Below are 22,143 nucleotides of genomic sequence, written 5' to 3'. Positions count from 1 at the left end.
CCCAGGAGTTGGACTGGAAAGGTCATAGGTGTTAGAGGGAATGGGAAGAGCAGGAGGGGACAGAAACGTGGGGGCTGATTATAGGGAGTGTTGGCAGAGATGGCCAGGAAGGCAGGTGGGTGTTAGCACACACAGACCCAGGGAAAGTTCCCAGCACTGAATCTCTATCTCTGTAAGAGGAGGGCTAGGGAAAACCAAAGCAAGAGGCTGGCCACTCCAGTCTGGCAAGTAATAGAGTTTATTAAGGGAAACTTACATATGAGGCATGTCTTGGGCAACAGCCAGACACAAGAGACCCTGGCACTGTTTGGCAGGTGCCAAAGAATTATATAGGGCAAAGGAGGGAATAGTCATGGGTACTAGTACACGATTGCTATGAGAAATTACATGCTTGCCCAGGTCAGGACAACAACCTGTTCCCGAAATGAGCATATAGCAGGAAGAAAGGGAGGAATGTTGATTTATATCAGAATAAACATCAAAGCCACCTCCGTTCTGGCCTGGATCCAGCTTGTGGAACAGACAGTGGTCACATCATGGAATAGTAGTCTCTCCTCTACAGTTGGAAAGCTAGATTGTGAAATGTTTTATATCTCGCAAGCGGTACAGGGCCATTGATGACGTGGGTCAGGTCGTGGTATAGGATTGCAGAGCAAGTTGGAGGCCGCATGGAGGGGATGGGTAGGGACTGAGACAGGAAGGATACTGCTGCATTTTTCCACGGGCGAGAGTGTTCGAGTGTTAGTAGTGAAAATGGTCGAGACAGATTCAACAGTCATTTTATAGGTAGAACCAATAGGATTTGATGATGAATTGAATATGGGGGTAAAGGGTAGAGAAGGTGGGAGGGAAAAGAAAAAGCAGTGTGGTGAACATTCCAATGGGTTGAGAAGCTTGCTTTCTGCTTTTATCTACCAATTCTGCAACACTGAGTGAGTATTCCACTCTGTGAACCTATTTCTCCGCCTGATGAATTAATGATAGCAACCTCTTAGAGTTCGTTGTGGTATTAATGAGGATGGGCCTAACATACCCAGCAGAGTGGCTGGCATACAGTAGGCACTCAATAAATGATGGTGCCCTAATCTCCTTAAAGAGATGTCAGGAAGTCTGGGCTTTCTGGTCCAGGAAACCGTAGGCATGTAAACACCATTTCCCGAAACATAAATCACATCCTCCATCTGTGAGACAAGCTGACTTGGATGTGAACCCTGAATTCACACTTACTGGTTGTGGGACTTGAAAAACCTCCTTAGGCCTGAAAGCCATGCTTTTTAAGTTTCTTTGACCAGGGTCTGTTTAGGTGGCACAAAAGATCCCAAGGTCCATATGTCCTATCCATTCCCACTTCAGGGGATGATAAAGATCAAAGAGGAAGGTAAATGAACAACTCATAAAGAAGAATATGAGCTTGAATCAAGATCTTGGATTAAAAATATGCAAAATTAAACTAACAGCTATTTTCTTACAGTTAATCTATAATAATAGTACATTGCAAGTCATTTAGATAGCACACATTCATTAGCAGGCTATCACCAGTTAAGTGGCACTGTACCCACATGTTTGGAGGGAATTATGCATACAGTTGTCTAGCAAACAAGGTAAGAATGGTTTATATTTGAACTATTAGGTTGAACCACAGGAAAGTGTCATTTTTGTAGGTCAAAAAAGGTTGAATGGAGTCCGTTTCATATGGTTTAACCTAAGGTAAAAATGGTTGAATATAAGCAATTTCAGTTGATTTAGCCTAATATGACATATACATTTCTTCAGTCTAGTTCTTGAAAAATGGCAGGTGAAAATATGTCAATATTCCTTACCACTCACTATAGAGTAGAGGAGAGCCCACAGCAAATTATATAAATAGTGATAAAGCTGAGACGACAGTAAGGTATCACTCAAGAGCAAGAAAACAGTAATAGATTTGACTGTCAATTCAAGACAAAGACAGTGACACCTGATAACGGAGAGTTGGGAAAACCGTGGGTCTTCAAACTCTGCACATGCTTGGGGACAGTGGAATCCATGCAGCATTGCCAAGGCATCTAACTTTCAGTAAATATTGGATCATAGTATGTGATAAACTCCAGCAATGAGCTCATTTTAGTTTAGAAAACCAAATTATGGCTACCCTTAATTACACAACTATGGGGCTAGTAAGCAGCCCCATAATTGTATGTAAAAGTGAGTCTAAAGAATTTGGCTTGACTTCTGTGTCAGAATCTTGCAAAGGCCCTACATTTGGGCATAAGTTTCTAGGCCATCTGCAGGGCCCTGTCTGCTATTGGATAGTGGACTGACTGACTTTAGGAATCCCAATCTAAGACTCACTTTACACATTTGTGAAATGGAGGTAGTAATTAATATGCATAGTATAGGGTAGTGAGACTCAGATGAAACCACGCTTGTCAAATACTTTGCACTGTGACTGATAAATAGAAAACAATTAATAAACGATGGTTATTAGTATGACTATTATCATTTTGACCACAAAAGGATTGTGCAGAAGCCCCACCCCGCTAGCACAGGCACTTGTTCTTGTAAATGACAGGCTGGGCTCAGTGGGGCCTGGAGGAATGAGGGTCAGAGGTGAGGCAACAGAGCCATGGCCTGAGCTCTGCTGTGGCTCTGCATCCACTAACTGAGAGCCCAGAAAGGAGAGGAAGGGCTCTGGGGGACAGGCGGCAGAACCTGGTGTCTGTTGCCAGAGGAGGTGAGCTGTTCTGGGAGGGAGGAGAATCTTGACCTGGAAAGTGAAGGCAGGACACACAGACCTTACACCTACCAGGTTCACCTTCTTTCTCTCTGAATGCTTATGGTTCCGTCAGGGAACAGCCTGTGGACTCACTTTCTTAGGCAAGAAGGATGTACAGAACTTGACAACATTTCACTTTTGTGTGCAGTAGAAAAAGCCAACCAATTCTCCCACCTGTCACTTTGGGGAGGGCTTTTGCATATTTCTTCTCTACCTTACTTGCCTCACTTTGCAAGATAAGGAAAGGCAGGAGAAGACTCAGCTGCCTTATTAGGAAAAAGAGAGATGGAATGTCTACCTGATATTCAGGATAAAAATCTGTCTCACTGCTGGGTTATCTCTTGGGTCAAGCAAGAAAAATTGCACAGGAAGAACTGAAAAAATAAATGGCAAAAAGAATTGGTAAAAAGTTCTTAATGTAAGAAGCTGTGTGAGCTAATGGTTGTTTTATGGCTTTTAAAATATTATGTAGGAGTTTCCAGTTCCTTTATGGCAATGTGAGCAGCCCCCTATCCAGCCCGGCTTTCTTACTGATTATAACTATAACTTCTGGGGAAAATAAAACAATTACTTGAGAACCCAGAAATGGGAGGAGAGGGGGGAGGAAGCTGGCAAATTGTAGCGGGAAAGTAAAAACTTAGAAAAGAAACAAGAATGAGGGTGGATTTCCAGTTTTTGTCTTTCTCTCACACATCTTGCTACAAAAGGATAGGCTCCAGTCATGAAATGGCCTGGCACAGATGACTGAAGCTTTGATGAAAACCCTGCCATCTCTTTGGCAAAGGAGTTCCTCAAGACTTGGGGAGGGAACTAAGGGGAAGAGGCTGAGATGGGATAGAGCCAGAGAATGGGATCGTCTAATTCTATGTATAAACTTGCATTAATCTTAGCCTAACCCATCTGTACTGTGGATGTATAGGACAGATCCAAACCAGCAGAGCAAATGCTTAAAGAAATGAACTGAGATTTGATCATGTCCCACAGAGGATGAGCTGGAATGCATAGACAAATTATCGGGTTGATTGCCTACGTTTTTTAAAAAATCAACAATCTCTAGAGGGTTCTAATGGAATACAAAGTCTACGCAGCATAAGGCTCACTTTGTCCAATATAATCCCAAACTACTCAAAATAAAAAGAACTAAGAGAATGTGACCCATTCTCAAGAGAAAACACAATCGGCAGGTGCCAACTCTGCAATGATCTAGATGTAGAAATGATCAGATATTCTATATTCAGTAAAAATATATTTCAAGAATAAAAGTGAAATAAAGCCATTTCAGATAAAGGAAAACTAAGAGAATTCATCATGCAAAGACATGCTTCAGAAGAAATGATAAAGGGAGTTCTTCAATTTGAAGGGCAATCATAACAGGGAAAATTGAATTTTCGGGAATGATATACAGTAAATATCTGAGTAAATATATAAGACTATTTTTCATCTTAAAATAATTTAAATGTATATATGTTTAAAGCAAAAATTATAACATTTTGGAGAGGTTTCAATGTATGCAGATATAATTCACATGACAACTATAACAAGGAATAGTGAAAGGGGATTAAAGGGGCCTATATGGTTGGAAGTTTTCCGTGTTTTACATAAAGTGGTAAAATCGAATGTGAAAGATTGGGCATGTATGTTATAATCCCTAGATAACCACTAACAAGATAATAAAAAGAAATATAGCCAAAAAACCTGATAGATATGCTGAAATGGAATTCTAAAACATATTCAAATAATCAAAAGAAGTCAATAAAGAGGAAATAGTGGATAAACAAACAAACAAAAAAATAAACACAAAATCCAATCACATTGACAACTAAATTAAATGTTGATTAAGCTCCAGTTAAGGGGGGCGGTGGGGTGGATGAGGGTAAAGGGGATCAAATATATGGTGATGGAAGGAGAACTGACTCTGGGTGGTGAACACACAATGGGATTTATAGATGATGTAATATTGAATTGTGTACCTGAAATCTATGTAACTTTACTAACAATTGTCACCCCAATAAACTTTAATTTTAAAAAAGGGCAGAGATTGACAAAATAGATAAAAAGCAAGACTCAACTATACGCTGTCCATAAGAGACACATTTTAAACACAAAGACACAAATTAGTTGAAAATAAATGGATGAAAACAGATATACTATACAAACATAAGAAGGATGGGATAGATATTAATAGATTGATCAAATAGTCTTCATAACAAAGATCACTGTTAGCAATGAAAGGGGGACATTTAATATTGGTAAAAAAGATCAGGAAGAAACATAAATCATAAATGTTGTAGGCACCTAATAATAGAACCTGAAAATACATCAAACAAAACTTAACAGAATTAAAGCAAAAAGAAACAATTCCAAAATTATGGTAGGAGATTTTAGCACCCATATTTCAGCAATTAACAGACCAACTAAAAAAAAATCAGTGAAAACATAGATCTGAATAACACTATCAAGCCCCTTGACGTAATTGATATATATACTACAGTACATCTAACTGCAGAATATAGATTCTTTTCAAATGTTTGAGATACTTTCAACAAAAATTGACAATATGCTGGGCCATAAAACAATATTGAATCCAAGGATTGACTCACACAGGGTATGTTCTAACTGAAACAAAGTTAAAATTAGAAATCAATAGCAATAAGATATTTAAGAAAATCCCAAATATCTTCAATTAAACACTTTTAAATAATTAATGAGTCAAAGATGATATCATAAGGGAAATAAGAAAACCCAAAATAAGTCTAAGGAAGCAAATAATAAGGACAAGAGCAGAAATTAATAAAAGAGAAAACAGTAGAGAAAATTAACAAAGCCAAAACTTCTTTGAAAAGACCAACAAAATTGGCAAATGCAGAGTCAAACTAGTTACGGACAAAAGATTGAGAATGCAAATCAGCAATACCATCATTGACAAAGGGCTTATCACCACACAATCCTATAAACATTAAAGGTCTAAGAAGAGGCTACTATGAACAAACCAATGCCAAAAAAAAAAAAAAAAAAAAAAAAATCAATGTTATATGAAACGGATAAATGTCTTGAAAACTACAGTTTACCAAAGTTGATATAGGAAGAAATAGAAAATCTGAATAACCTTATGTCTAACAAAGGAATGGAATTTGTTATTAAAAGCTTTCCCCCAAAGAAACCCCCAGACCCAGATAGTTTCACTGGTAAAATCTATTATATCTTCAAAGACATAAAAATATAAACCTTACACAAACTTCTTCAGAAAATAGAGAAGGGAAAAATTATTTTATTAGGTCAGCATAACAATAGTGACTCATAAAGGAATTTACCCTCCTGGAAAAGAAATTATGGATCAATATCCCTTAAGAGCATAGATAGCAAAAATCCTTAGCAAAATTTTAGCAAATCAGATCCAACAATGTAAAAAGGAAAAGAAAAGTAAAAGAATATATATCAAAAGTACCATGTTGCCCCGAAAATAAGACCTCGCCAGACCATCAGCTCTAATGCGTCTTTTGGAGCAAAAATTAATATAAGACCTGGCATTATATTATATTACATTATATATTATACCTGATATTATAATATAATATGATATGATATGATATGATATGATATGATATGATATCATATCATATCATATCATATATCATATTATATTATACTAAAGACCCAGTTTTATTTTAATATAAGACTGGGTCTTATATTAATTTTTGCTCCCAAAGATGCATTAGAGCTGATGGTCTGGCTAGGTCTTATTTTCGGGGAAACCTGGCAAGTTGAGTTTATTTCAGGAATGTAAAGTTGGTTTAACCACTAAGAAAAATCAACCAGTGTAATTACCATATTAAAAGGCTAAAAAGAAAACCAATCATTGAATTAAAATTATTTGATAAAATTCAACATACATTTTTGATAGAAATTCTCAGAAAACTAGAAAAAGTAGGTAACCTTCTCAAACCAATACAGGACATCTATGAAATATCTACAGGTAACATATTAATGATGGAAGAGTATTTCCCCCCCTTATGATCATAATTAAGGCAAAAATAGTCACTGCCTTTATTTAATATTGCACTGGGGGTCCTAACCATTTCAATAAGAAAATAAAAGTCTAAGAGATAAGAAAGAAGAAAAAAATGGCCTTTGATATTTTGATTGTAGAAAATGCTAGGAAATCTTCAAAATAACTACTAGAACTAATAATTGAGTTTAGCAAGGTAACAAGATACAAGGTTAATATAAAAATCAATTGAATTATGACATACTAGGAGCATACAATGGAAAAATAGTAGCACCAAAAAAGAAAATACTTGGGGGGAAAGATGACTAAGGCATCCAAGATCTCTACAACAAAAACTATAAAACACTGCTGAGAGAAATTAAAGAAAAACTTAAATAAATGGAGCGATATATCAGGTTCATTGATTGGAAGGCTTAGTACTGCAAAGATGGAAATTTCCCCCAAATTTATACAGATTCAATAGAATTCCAACCAGAATTCCTTTTTTGTTTTTTATAAATTGACAAGCTGATTCTAAAATTTAGATTTAAATACAAAGGATCTAGAATAACTAAAGAATTTTTTTTTTTTAAGACAATTTGGAGGACTTACTCAATCTGACTTCAATACTTGTTATAAAGCCATAGCATTGGCAAAAAGATACATCATTGGAGACCTATAGAAAAGTAAGTCAGGGGAGAAGAGTACATAATCCAGAATAGACCAAATCATATATGGTTAATTAATTTTTGACAAAGTTTCCAAGGCAACACAATAGGGATAGAAATGTCTTTCAGAAAATGATGCTGGAACAGCAGGATATCAATATGGACAACAAACAAACATGAAACCCTACTTCATACTATACAAAAAAATCAAGTCAAAATGACAACATAGAGCTAAAACTTAAACTTATCATAATTTTAGAAGAAAACATAAGAGAAAACATTTGCAAACTTGGGGTAGGTAAATTCATAACACATATAGCAAAGGACTTGTATCCAGAATATATAAAGAACTCATAAATCAATAAAAGAAAGATAACATTAAAAATTGTCAAAAGATTTATACAAATACTTTACCAAAACTTATAAAAATAGACAATAACCATGCCTATTTTAAAATGCAATTGCATAAAAATAGGTAACATGAAAAAATGTTCCACATGGTAAGTCATCAGAAAAATGCAAATTAATACCACAGTGAGATACCACCACACACCCACTGGAAAGGCTAAAATAAAAAATACTGACCATACCATGTGTTGGTGAGGAGATGGAACTTTCATATACTATTGTAAAATGGTACAATCACTGAATAAAATTTTTGGGTTTAGGGTATGCATGTATTCAACCTCACTAAATATGACAATTACTTTTCAAGATTGTACCAATTTATAATCTCACTATCAATGTAAAATGTTCCCGTTGCTATACATCCTCACTAACACTTGATATTGGCAGGCTCCTTATTTGTATCCATCTGGTGGGAGTCAAGTGGCAACTCCTTGCAATCCTGATTTGTTTCCCTGATTACTGGTAAGATAGAGCATCTTTCAATATGTTTATTCTTCATTCATATTCCCTCTTGTGTGAAATGAATATTCATATCTCATGCCCATTTGTCTGTTGGGTTGTCTTTTTCTTATTGATTTGTAAAAATTCTTTACTTACTCTGGATATTCATCTTTGTCATATATGTTGCAAATGTCTTCTCCCAGCTGATGGCTTATCTTTTTACTTCTTTTACAGTATCTTTGATGAACACAGATATTCTTCACTTTATACAAATACAAATGTGTTGTGAATATTTGCTTAGAAGTTTAATTTTTATAAGTTGAGCCAAATGTTAATTCTTATGGGAATTTAATATAAGAAACTCTAAGATAGATTCTCTTTTCAAAATGGGAAGTTTATTTGTCATTAACACATTCATTTCCCCAAACTGCAGATTTAAAAAAATTTTTTAGCTCTATAATAATACTTTTAAGAAGTATGATATTCATAGCAAAATTCTGAAATGGATTTGCAAAGAAACACTTTGAGTACTTCAGAAATAATGCTCATATTTCTAAAAGCAAATATAGCCTTGTCAAAACAAATTACTTAACTTTCCCTCTCTTTTTGTTTATTTTTCCAAAAATAGAGTTCCTATTTTGGAGGAACAGGAGAATAATATATATATATATATATATATATATATATATATATGACTTGTATCTGGAATATACAAAGAATTCCTGTAAATCAATAACAGATTATTAGTATATAAATTTATATATGATATATTATCTGAGGTTGGATGATTTATATAGTATATAAAACATATGAAATACACAAAATATATATTTTATAGACATATAGCATATCTTGATTTTTAAAAAGTATTTGGAAAAAAAATCTCCCTTTTTCCCTACATATAAGTTGGTGAAACCAGACTAGACTGCTCGACTGGGTAGGTTGCATCCTGTAGTATTATACAGTACAGAGGTACAGTGTAGAGTAGAGTAAATAGAATTCACAGTTTGAATCAGAGCTTATGGCTGAATGATTCTGGATTATCTTGGAATTCTATACTATAATAGTCACAGAATTCTGTTCCTTAGCCCATCCTGTTTAACATTTTTATCTTGGTCCTGGATGAAGATGTTGAAATGAAAATGAAGATGCTTTTCAACTCTCTCATCATTTTTAGTGATAGAAAGAAAGAACCAAGCAGATGGCAGAATCAACATTCTAAAGGATCTCACAACCAAGAAGATAGAATTTAACCAAGGAAACTGCAAATATGTCTTCGCATTTCAAAGGTAACTGTGCAAGTAAATAGCGAGTGGGATCTGCCTCGGCTAAGTTTCACTTCGAAACTATTTTGTATGCTTACCTGACTTCCTATTTTAAATGAGGCAGGCAGTACTGTGAAAGGTTTGGCGCAATCTGAACTGTTGTGACAGCAATAAGGTGTTGGTCTGTACGGGGTAGCTCCAGACCCCTGGACAAAGCTGCTCTTGACCTCACATGGACATGGAATCCACGGTGTTCGGTTGGTTCTGGGGGCCACATTTCAAGACGTACATCAGAACTCTGAATGGTACCCAGAAAATGAGGTTGAGTAGCACATGGCATCTGGTCAGGAAACAGTCTGCTCACAGCAGAGTTTCCTGGCATGTAGTTATATCTGTCTGTGAAAGGTGGTGACTTTTTCTGCTTGGCACAAATATGCCATCAGCTAAACACGTCTGGAACCTACAGATCACTTCCTGGGAAGTTGGAAATCTAGCAATGTTAAATGGGACAAAGACAGACTGAAGGACTTACAGTGACTCTCAGAATAAGCCCTGCAGTCCTGTTCCCCAGTCCTCCAGAATAATCCTGGTCTGAGAGAACAGGGATGTAACCACCTGGGGTCCCACAACTGGACTTCCCCTTGCGGCTCTGACCCCCAAGGTTATGCTCCTGTTTGTAAAACTGGGCTTTGACTTGTCCTTTAAAAATTCTTTTTTAAAAAGACATCATGGAAAGGTGGTCAAGAGCATGTGGAATCAGATTGAAACTGTGGTTTGAATCCAGATGTTGCTCAGTGATTGAACGACCTTGAGCTGTGCCCTTCATACCTCTGAGCCTCCTGCCTTACATATAAAATGGACTGGAGTTGGTGGTGGTAAAACCAGCCTCACAGCACTAGGTGGATATTAAATGAGAAGATTCTTGTAAAAGGCTTGGCATGAGACATAGTGAAAACTATGTGGCACGTCTTGTGAACATAACCCTATCAGAATTCTCCCTAGGTGCCCATTGCTCTGGCCTTGAACTTGAGCCCAGTAGCTGGGGCCCTGTAATCTGTGGTGGGCACCCAGGGCATTGGCCAGTCACCTCCTAAACTTCCAACCATAGGTTTCTCCAGGTTCCCCGAGTTGTGTTCAATACAGTAGCCACTAGCCACCTGTGGCTATTGAGCACTTGAAAAATGACAAGTGCAACTAAGGTGCTGAATTTTACATTTTATTTCATTTTAGTTAATTTCCACTGAAATTTAAATCTCTACACAAGGCTAGTGTCTGCCTTATTGGACAGCACTGAAGAGCTGCAAATGGCACAAGTGACAATAGACCAAGGAAGGCATGCACACTTTTCAGTGGGGTGCAGAAGCATCCTTGAAGTGGGCAGGTCCCTTTCAACTTTGACCTGGGGGTGGGGTTCTCTCCACTCAACTGCTTTCCTTCAACATTGTGTTTTTGCCACCAAACCCCCCAGTCACTTTCTGCCAGTGATACGATAGGACCAGTGCTGGGGGGGGGGGGGGGGCAGCAGCTCTGCGGACCTCACAGTGGCAGCTGCAGCGCTTGCCTGGGTATCCAGGATGAGCTTAGCACATCCCAGCAACAAAGGGTGAATGCATCTGCATTTTGTTTTCAATCAGCTAAGACACAGGAAGCAGCGTTCATTTGTTCCCTGCCGGGGAGTGGTGCATATAGCTCTCTCCTGGCTTGTGTTTTTCAGAACAATGGAAATAAATCTGATGTAATGTAGCAGAACACGACAAAGGACGGGTTTCCCCTTAACAAATACTCATTTGAAATGGTGCCCAAGCCCCGCACGAGGAGCGATCTATTTCCCACAACAGTGTTCCGGCAAAATCCATTACTAATTCCACAACTCAAATTAAAACTAACAGAGCTTGAAGGCTGGGGCTGACACTCTCTCTGCTGACAAGGAGCAAGGAAGGGTGGGGGAAGGGGCCTGGCGCACTCGCGTGTGTATGTGTTTAATTACACTGTTTAACACATCAAGAATAATTTAGCCACCCGAGTGGAGAAAATAAGGCACTTAACTGCTCTCTGGCAGAAAAAAGCCCTGTGCAAACCACTTTTAGCTATATGCCACCTGGGCACACCTCAGGGCTTTGGAGAGCGAGAGAGAGAACAGAGAAGGGGGAAAGCCAGGGAGAGAGGTAGAGTAAGGGAGAGAATAGGGGGTCAGAGAGAGGAAAGGTGAGAGACAGGTAAAGGGTGAGAGGAAAAGAGGGGTTGGAGAAAGGAAAGGCGAGAAAGAGTGAGAGAGAAAGGAGGAAGGAGGGAGAGAGAAAAACAGAGAGGGGGGAGAGAAGACGAGGGGAGAGAGGAGAGATAGGGAGGAAGAAAGAGAAGAAGGGAATTTTCCACATGTGCAAATCTACTAGTGAGAGTTGAGGAGGACAGGTGACTACTTCTCAAGGAGAGCTAGCAGTACGAGGCAGTGTGAGGGTGAGAATGAACACAAACATTAGGTTTTAAAATAGTGCGTTCCCTGGGTCACTTCCTCACTTCAGAATCATCTCAGTGAGTTTCCATGCCTTGGGGGCTCAAAAGCCATGGGTGGGGTTTGTAGCCCCTGGAAAAGCAGGTCTCAATGGAAAACATGCAGGATTTACTTTGCAGAAGGGGAAAACTGAGGCTTAAGATCAAACAAGACAAGTTTGGACAGCGCCTGGAATAGACTGCTTTCCAGCTCCCAGCTTCAAGGCTGGTGATCTGGCCTGCAAGCAAAGCATGTCACCGTCCCCACCAAGGGGCACCTTACTTTCTGTTTTATTGGTGCTGAGAGGGGCCTGAGATAATCCCTAATACAACAAGGGCCCTGGGAGAGCAAGAAATGAGATGCCTCATGCACGGCTTCAGATTTAGAAAGCTCCAAAGCTTCTCAGATCTGGAACAGGTGCCAAAGAAGTAAGGGCCCCGAGTAGAGCTAGCCATTGCCTGCTAGTGACTCTGGGTTCAGCCACAGGGTGACTGCTAAGGAGATGAACAGCCTGGCATGAGCGAGGCAGAAAGTCCACCCCTCTTTCTGTGGCTCATGGGGAAACCCCATCTTCCTCTCTCCCTAGTGGCCTTACCACGTGGACCCGGACGCTTCAGGAACTCAGGGCCTAAGGCAGCTAAGGTACCTCCCAGGGATCCCTGTGGAGTAGCAAAGGGAACGTTTGCCCTGCAGAGAGGAGACTGTGGGCAAGCCGCTGCTCAGTTCTAGCCTCACTTTCCACATTTGGAAAACCAACAAAGTGAGACACCGTCTGCTTTTCATCTATGATGTTCTGTGTTTCTGGAACTGAGAATGTGGGTTCTTATGTACTTGTACAACATGTTGTTGGGCAGATGATGACACAGGACCCCAGTGAATATATTATTCCTTTCAGTTAAGTTAGGTTCATCTTGTGCAAATATGAAAAAAAAAAGAAAAAGAAAAGAAACTTGCCTTTGCATGAAAGGACCCTCCTTTCCCATCCTCAAGCATTCTTTGATTAATTGTCATTCAATTATGAAAAAAAGGCCTAGAAAGTTCCTAAGTAAACTGTTGATGTATTATGAGTTCTTTCTGGGTTCTCAGAAACATCTCGTAATATTTGATGTGATCCTGGATTTCTGGGCATGTTTTTTTTTTTTTCTTCCATGAAGAGAGGATATACTTCCCACTTGGCTGATCCAAGCTCCCTCTTTAGCAAATTTAGGGACTTAGGATGTTGGGGCCTGTCATGTAGCAAATTATGATGTGGGTCTAAGCGCTACTGTTTCTGACACATAGTCCCCCTGGTAGCCCCAGACTGCTCATATCCCAGAGGAATGAACCAGAAAGGCCTTAGACAAGCACTGCATATTGAGTTTAGGGCCTTCTTTCTTTCTTTTTTAAAAGTGGAAGCTGATACCACATTTAGATAATTGGTTTATTCTTAAAGGATTTCCTATTGGCCTATCTTCTTAGGCTTTCAATGAGGTGAGATAAAGAAATGGAGCAAATGGATGAAACAGAGACAGAGACAAAGACAAAGAGACAGGGAGACGCAGGCAGAGAGACTGAAAGACAGACTGGAGATGGAGATCTTGGGGAGGACTGAGAGGTCCGAGACGCAGGGAAGGACAAAATCCACTAATGGAAGGTATTCTCAGGCAGTCCCAGCATCCTTGGTGCTGAAATTGTGTCGAAATAGCACCATGCTTTCTGCCCCTCAGATGTGAGCACTCAAAGCACACCCAGAAAAGAGATGTGCAATGGCTGAGACCCCCTGCTGGAGCTCTTTTGAAATCCCCCCCTGCAATGACAGAGTGAGATCCAGGCCACTGCTTCTGGCCACAGCACAGGGAAAACGGCAGGGACACCAGCAGTTGGACCTCTGCCCCAGTTACCTTGGGCATCTCAGTCTGTGCCAGCCATATCTGGGCAGCTCGTGTCTGTGGGGGCCACAGAGGCAAGTGGGCAGAACCTTGCGCTGGGAGCCTGGTTCTGGCTATGTCACTGGCCCCTTCCCATCGCCATGTGGGGGTGGCAGGGGTGGGGAAAGAGATACAGTAGTGCCAGCAGCCAAGCACTTTGGCTAACGGAGAGACTCCTTTTCTAAACAGCTTGGGGACAAACGACAATGATATGGCCCAAGAAAGCCCAGACCAACCTACTTGCTCTAAGACTTTTCTGAAAGTTTCCATCCAAACAAATAGGGTCATGCTTATGAGGTCAGGAACAGCAGGAGGGGAAAAGTCTTTTAAAAAACAAGAGCTTTTTTAATTAAATATGTCAAAGACCATCCCGAAAGTGAATGAACTTAGAACACAAGTGTGTGGAAATGTGTGCATGAGTGGGTGACAAAGAGACCAGGAGGCGAGGGGGCTTTTAGGCCTCCAAGGGCTCCCATGCTCATGCCTTCATTCTTTCCCACCCACACTCCTAAGAAACCTGAAAAAGCCAGAGCATTTGAAGACAGGAGCTAGGGTAAGAAGGATAAACAGTAGAAAGACAGAGGAGCAGAAATGGTCTGGGAGCCTGCTTGTGAGGGGGGCTTTGGGGAGGTAGTGGGAAAGACAGACAGGGGGTGGGATGAGGAGAGACTGTGCCTGCAGAGCCTCAGCCTGAGGTGGTGGCGATGCTGCCAGAGGAAACCTCCTGCCTGGACTACCTGCTAGAACAGGTGAGGCAGGCAGGGGCCACGGGGGAGGCTTGTGCCTGGCTGGGGAAAGTGACCTGGTTGAGGGAGAAGACAGGGTTCATGAACAGTGTCAGGAGATGGCGACATGGGATCAGGACAGCCTCCGAGTTGAAGGAACATGCCTGAGGTGGCCCAGGAGCCAGCCCATCCTGAATGCCTCTGTCCTGAGTTTCTGCACCAGGAAATGCCATCTGTAAGTTTCTTAACTTTAGCTCCTGAAAGGAAGTTGGAGATGACAGTAAGGAGCTGCATGATATAGCTTAGCTGGATGGCATTCATTTCCGGACAAGGATTCGAGTGGGGAGAAGACAGAATGTTTGACTAGGCGATCCAGAAAAGCATTCCTATGACCTCTCCTACCTCAGGCCCATGAGAGCTAGTTGGATCCACATGTAGGTCACTGGCTGCATCTCCTGAGGGCAGTCGTGTGGTCAGTTCTGATGGAGACATGCCCCTCAGGGTCTCTGTCCACAGGCTGTGATGGGGGCTGCTCGGTTCTCTCAGCGGCTTGAGAGGTCCTGGTCAGGCTTGATTCACAGTCAGGGGAGGTGGGTACGGCAGGGCTAACCCAGCCGGTGATCAGAGGGCCTAGTATTGCCCAAGGGACCATCCTTTCAGAGAGAAATCAAGCAGAGGTCCTGGCCACTCTGTTTTAAAGGTCCCTTATGGCTGATTGTGGCACAGCAAGAATACTAACCCCAGGGCCTTGGCTGCCTTCCAGCTCAAGAAGTCAGAGGCAGCCTCTCATCCAGGGCCACTACCTTACAACAAGATACTGCTCTCATCTTAAGTACAACTCTGCCAGAGGTGGGTGGCAGTGGGCAAGCCTTGGCTTCCACACCCCTACACCATCTCTGAAAAATCTGCACGTGCTCATTAGCTAACTAGATCGTTTCTGAGGCAACTCAGGGGCTGGAAAAGATGACATTCAGCTGCCTTTCAACATGAGTGTCACAGATTACATGGGGCTGGGAGGCCCCTTAGGGGTCACCTTATTCAACAATCTTCAGTACTAAGTCAAGGAAGTAAGATTTGCCTGAGCTTTACTGGCTGCTTACGGGGAGAAGCAGCTTTGCACAATGGTGAGCACTCAGGGCCTCACATGATATTGCAGAATTTTGTATTTGAAAGGTTTGTGCAAAGCAAACAGTAGTCCATGGTAGAGACGAGTCCCCTGAGAACTCAGGGGTCCAGAGTAAAGACAGACTGAACCCAGGGCTGCCAGGTTCCAATGTAGTGTTTCCAATAGGCATTCCCTAAGGAAAGTAAGTTCTGGCCCACTTAGTTTGACCAGTTTCTCTGTTTTGGTCTTCTCAAAGCCTTCATATGCAAATCTGAATCATGACTCTCCAAGGGGGGAAGAGTAGGAGACAATAGTCACCCAAGTGTTTGATCCTAGAACCTTTACATGGAGGAGCTTCCAGCACTAGTGTTTCACGCACCATGCTTTAGGAAGCACTTGTCCAAGAGGTAGAGTCCCACCTATCAATGGCATGTTCTGCCTCATAAAAGTTTGAGAGAGTGAAGCAGGCACTGAGTCTGACCTTTCCCAAACATTGAGGAGAGCTGGGATGGACTAGTGTACCTAAGGACCTCTTCATGTTGTCTCATGGGAGAAAGAGGTGACTCCCTAAGCTCAGCGAACAATAGTGCCTTGTACAGGTCTAGTAATGTTAATAATTTGATCTGTGTGGGACAAATCTTATATGCCGTCTCAGGTTCTCTTCATGTCACCTAGCTCTGGGACTCTTAGTCCCCTTTTCAGCCCCTGGCAAAGAAGTGGCTCTTCTGACCACTTTTGGACTCAGATGAGGTGCCAAAGCTCAAGGATTGGGATCTGGATTTCCCAGTGACCACCAAAAGGGCCAGATGGCACAAATCAGAAGTTCAGGAGAGTTAACTCCTCATGGGGCAACTTTGAGCAATGGAAAATAGGAGACAGAATGAAACTAGCATGTGAATTTCCTCTCCAACCTCTCTCAGGTAGATTACCCCCAGGCCCAGTGTTTGTGCAAAGCTAGTGCACAGACGCCCTGATTTGGCCAAGGGGCCAGCTATGTCGTTTTGTGAAGGGACACATCTCTTGGATTGCTTCCCATCCTCCTCTCATTTCTCATTTGTTGCCCTGGTAGTGCACCTCCCAGTGAGGGATGAGCACTTAAGCTTTGCTTATAGAGAACCCAAGCTCAAATAATAGCGATTATAATAACTAATTTTTTTTGAGCATTTACCATGTGCCAGGCACTGCCTATGTCCGAGGGGGTGGTGGCCTCGGTGTAAGATGTTCACAACCCTCAGAGCCTACAGCAGCAGCAGATTACCAAAAGGAAGGCAATGCCTTCTATGGCCAAGAGGGTGATGTGCCATCTCATCTGGAGGCTTGAGTCTCCTAGGCAGATGGCACTTCCTGTTCCCGGCACCGCTCCTCACGGGCCTCCTGAAACTGAGCTTTGATACGTATACACTACTCCAATACCCCTTTGAAAATTCTGGCCGGCACCATACCCTGCTCGCTGTGCCATGCAGGGTCTCTGGTCCGTCCCGCGTGGACACAGAGTATGGTGAGGCCAAAAAGGAACACCCACGAAGCCATGGATGGGGGTTCATAACACTATATTCTCACTGGCGGCTGGGTTGGAGACACAGAAAGCAGGAGCCGCACTATCCTCAATATGACATTCGCTTCTCTGCCAACCAACCAACTTGTCAACGTGGCCATTGCAGTTTTATTAGTGGCTAGTGGCTAACTGGTTACAGCTGATGGCCAACTAGTTACAGCTGATGGCCATCTAATAACTGAGCCAGCACCTTTCCACGTGAGGCCAAGAGCCTGGAAACTGCGCTCTGGGACTCCATCCCTACAGCCTAGCACTTTGCGTATATTATCTTATTTATTCATTTCAACAATTGTATGAAGATGAAGCAGTTGCTGTCGTTACCACATTTTAGTGATGATGACACTGAGCTATAGAGAGATTAAGTAACATGCCCAAATGGTAGTATCATATAGCACATACGGTAGAAGCAAGCACAGTGCTAAACATAGAGCAAGCCCTCAGTGCGAGTAACGGGGTCATCAATTTGTAATTTCTTGATAGCACCTTTTATTCTAAGGTATTCTTTCAGTGAGTCACTCACTAAACACAACCAAGTAACCAGGGGACAAGACAGGGTACCAGGAACAATATCACCCTAGCTCTGTCATTTGCATCTGGTATGAGCTTAGCAGTCAGTCATTCACCAGGTAACTCACTTTTTTCCATCTACAGTTTGGGGATTATGAGCTCATGTTACATATAACTCTTTCCTATTACACAATTGGTGGCTTGCTCTATTTTCCTCAACCAATGTTCTAATAATTGAGTCCTCCTGTAGCTATCACCCACAAAAACAAAGCTTAGGTCCAGGTGGGACAATTCAGGAGGAGATGCTGACTAAAGATCCAGTCAATGCCACCTGGGGGTCAGCAAAGTTCTGTTTGTATTCCAGATCAGACAGGGCAGTCGGCCTGTCATAACCCAACTGTAACTACAAAGGAACAATACCTGCACTTGTCCTAATCTGGTTAGCTTGGGTTCAAGCAGAACAGCTGGAGCTTTCTCCCTGGGAACAGAATCACATCTCCAAGATCACACAACTTCAGCTGCCACAGAGGCACATGCACTTACCGTGAAGCAGCTGGAGGGGTCTGGGAACCCCTCTGAAGTGGTATTGATCAGTCTTTGTGATTAATCCAGATTTTTCAACTTTGTTTGTATAATTATCAAGCAAGATCATTAGAAAACAAAAGGCAAGGCCTGGGCCCCATGCCTCCCCTCAGCAAATATTTACTAAACATGGATTATGGGTCAGAAACTACACATGGGGGAGCAGACAACACAATTCCTGCCAGCAGGGTATCCCTTATTGTTGACGTAGCCCTCACATTTGTGACTTTGAATGAGCAGAAAGCAAAGGAGACTCAGTGAGTAAGAGATGCTCTCACTGTGTGAAATGTGCAAACTTGAGATTATCTTCTCGTAGGGAGTCAGCGCATCCTTTGCCCTAGCTTTCCTTAAAGCTTATCCTGGGCCTGCCCCGTGGCTCAGGTGGTTTGAGCGCCATGCTCCTAATGCTGCGGTGGCCAGTTCATTTCCCATGTGGGCCAGTGAGCTAAGATTGTGAATAGTGACTCTCCCTGGAGCTGAGCTGCCAAGTGCTGCCATGGCTGCCGTGGGCTACCATGTGCCACCATGAGCGGCCGGCAGCAAGTGAGTGGCCGGCATCTAGCCTGAGCAGCTGTCAGCTGGAGAGAGCTGCGGTGGGCAGCGACAGGCGACCGACTGCCTCAGCTTGGGGGAGCACAAGGCTCAGAATACCAGCATGGGCCAGGGAGCTGTGTCCTACACAACTAGACTGAGAAACAACGGCTTGAACCGGAGTGGGCGGGGAGCGGGAGAAAGAAAAAAAAAAAGCTTATCCTTGGACCACGGCATCAGAAACACCCGGTTTTCAGAGCTACTGAATACATGTCTCCGGGAGGTGGAGACTCAGAATCTACATAATTAAGACACTCTCTGGGGAAATTTTTATGGTCACTAAAGTTCAGAGCACTCTATTGGTCCAAAGCCCTGGGAGGTTGCCACTCACACCTTACCTGTTTCCTAGACAGGTGAGTCTGATGGACTATTCAGACTCAGCAGCAGCAGCAGCAGCAGCAGCAGCCTGTGGTGTGGAGAATGGCGGGCTCTTTGGAGAAGCCACAGGCAGGTAGTGTTGGCAGCACTGGCAACTGTTGCTTCTTCCCCGTAGGCTCTTTCTTTTATAAGCACACCAGGTACTATTGCCCCACCTTAGTTAAACAATGACTACAGCAAATATTGGGACACAGCGCCTTCTGCAGAGAAGATGCCAAATTAAACTGCAGAATCTTCTGGATACTTCGCCCGAAGGCAATCTCTACCTTACTTCCTGGAACCCCTAGGTGCTGATTTCTTGGCTGCTTGTGTTGTGAGTTTTTCATTGTTTCTAGATATTCGGTTTCCTTAATCTCCTTCGGGAAATTGGTATTTCTACGAACCGACTTTGGGAAGCAACCTTCCTGCAAGCCTCATTCTCATACAGGGAAGTGCCTTTGCCATGTGTCTCACATCAAGGGCAGCTGCTGGAGTAAATCCCATCACCTGGTCTTTCTGTTAGAGAGAGCATCTTCTTTCTATAAATAATTACAGGATACATTAACCCCTGAGCATGGTGAGACTAGGGAAAGTCTCCACAACATCCCAGCTTAATGGATCAGGAGAAACTGATGAGGCGTGGAAAGCAGATGCTTCCTGACCCAGGACCCTGAGAGTGAGGCTCACCCATGTTATAGGAGAGAATTTGGAAGTCACTAGGCACTGATGTGACTGGATCCACCCCCAAAGTGTGATGGGTGGAAAGCGATGGGATTTGGAAAATGGAAGGAGGCATCCAAGCCCTTGGAAAGTGTAGCTCAAACCACACCCACGGGAGGCAGGACAGCGGGTGAAGAAGGATCATTCAAAGACTGGAAGTGGGTTTTAATCCCAGCCCTACAATTTTTGGCTCTGTGACTTGGGCACGTTCCTCCCCCTCCGAATATTAATTTACTATTCAGTAAAATGAAGATAATGGGGGTGGTCGATTAGTTCATATGGTTAGATCGTGATGCTCTTGACAACAGGGTTGCCGGTTCGATCCCCACATGGGCTGCTGTGGGCTGCGCCCTCCACAACTCAACTGAGACAACTACTTGACTTGGAGCTGATGGGTCCTGGAAAAACATACTTAAATAAATAAAATGTTTAAAAAAAAGAGAGAGGATTATGGTACTAGCCTTGTCTCCTTCATATTTACTGAAGTGCCTGCGTATCAGAGGACAAATTTTGTTAGAATTTTTACTATAAATACAGTAAACAATAAACACCCTAATGTATAAATATAGTTAATGAATAGATACACATACGTTTGTGGCACGCACTCAAAATGATTTGACTAATAGGGATGTAATCAAAAACATTTCAAAGCCATACTTTCAGGAAAAAAAAAAGGTGTGAAAATGCTTTGAAAGCCCTACCCACGTATGTATATCTTGAGACAGTGCCTAAAAAACACTAATTGGGAGCTTTCCTGCTTAGTGATGATGATTTCGTCTTCTCCCATTTCATAAAAGTTTTTTTCCCCTTAGAACAGGAGCAGTCTTTGGGAATGTTGAGTTGAAAAGGAAAATATTTCCCAAAGGAGTGTTCTTGATGCCTGGAGACAAGTGGCTTTGGGTGACAGTTGTGCTGTCAGAAAGACTTAGGTGACAGACTCTGCAAGGAAGACCTGTTCACAAAAAAAGGGGCGGGGGGCTGTTTGCTTCTAGAGCTTCACTGGCGTTTTCCTTGTGGTGTTTTCCCTCTTCATTCATATGTGCTCTTTAGAAGCCAACTCTCAATGGTTGGTGTTTTCTAGAGAATTCCAGCACGTGGCTATAAACTCTAGCCATAATTTTCTAGCTGGCCTTCCTTCAGTGTGGCATGCCCCTCGGACCCTTCCATGCTGGGCAGTTCGTATCTGCTCTGAGATGTGTGGGACCCACCTCTTCTTCCATGGAGGCTTGACTGCCTTCACTGCGTACAATGGCTGCTGTGTCACAAGGCCAACTGAGGCTTCCACCTTTACTGCCAAACATGCAGGTCCTGCTGTGGCCCCCCAAGCCTGGGCCACCAAGGATGGAGCTCAGGTATTCACTGGATGTAGAAAACGCTGTCATCACCAGAATGCTATGGCCACCCACCCTTCCTCTGCCAGCATCATGGCTGTCCCCAAGTTTGCCACCTGAACCCAGTGGCTGACACTTCATGATGTCAGTGTCCTACAGAAATGACAGAGAAATTGCTCTTTTTTGCAATGTGGGGATTCAGAATGAGTCACCCCAACACGTGCCTCTGTGGTATGTGGATTGTTTTGAGCTAAAGGCAACTTTAGCAGGAGGCTCAAGAGAAACTTCTGGCTCTCCCTTTAACTGCCTAGAAGAACTTGAATTAGGGGCCTTGCCCATAATAAGAAATTATCAAAGATAACATCTTTTGACCTATCTATAGGGCAGGGCAAATATCTATTTACTAAACATTTGCAATGACCCTTTGAAGCCCCCGAGACACCTTATCTCATCCCTAGCTCAGAACATCTTATATAGCTCAATCCCCTTTTCTATCTCTGAACCTCTTGTGCATGTGGCATCTCTGACTTTCATGTATGTGGGGTTCCCATGCATATGCATGTATTAAATTTGGTTATTTTCTATTGCTAATGTATCTCATGTCTATTTTATTATTAGACCAGCCAGAAGAACCTTGAGAGTAAAGGAAAGTTTCTTCCTCCCCAACAGCAACTTCCTTTGAGCCAGAAGAAAATCTGAGATGGACTGGGATCAGGGTCCCCACCCTCCCCTATGGACCTAGGCTAGAAT

General features: G+C 42.4%; 1 protein-coding gene across 1 annotated transcript in view; it reads right to left on the bottom strand.

The window, feature by feature from the left end:
* The window catches only part of CAPN13 (calpain 13), a 76,310-nt gene extending 56,114 nt beyond the window's left edge, over nucleotides 1-20,196 (bottom strand). The window contains exon 1 of the mRNA XM_019735397.3: nucleotides 19,324-20,196. The gene's annotated coding sequence lies outside the window, so the exon portion shown is untranslated. The remainder of the gene's footprint in view (nucleotides 1-19,323) is intronic.
* Between the last annotated feature and the right edge of the window lie 1,947 nt (nucleotides 20,197-22,143).

This window comes from Rhinolophus sinicus, chromosome 2 (genome assembly GCF_057876585.1).
Source record: "Rhinolophus sinicus isolate RSI-liver-muscle chromosome 2, RSI-T2T, whole genome shotgun sequence".
Classification (NCBI taxonomy): Eukaryota; Metazoa; Chordata; class Mammalia; order Chiroptera; family Rhinolophidae; genus Rhinolophus; species Rhinolophus sinicus.
This window is presented reverse-complemented; position numbering and strand designations above follow the sequence as displayed.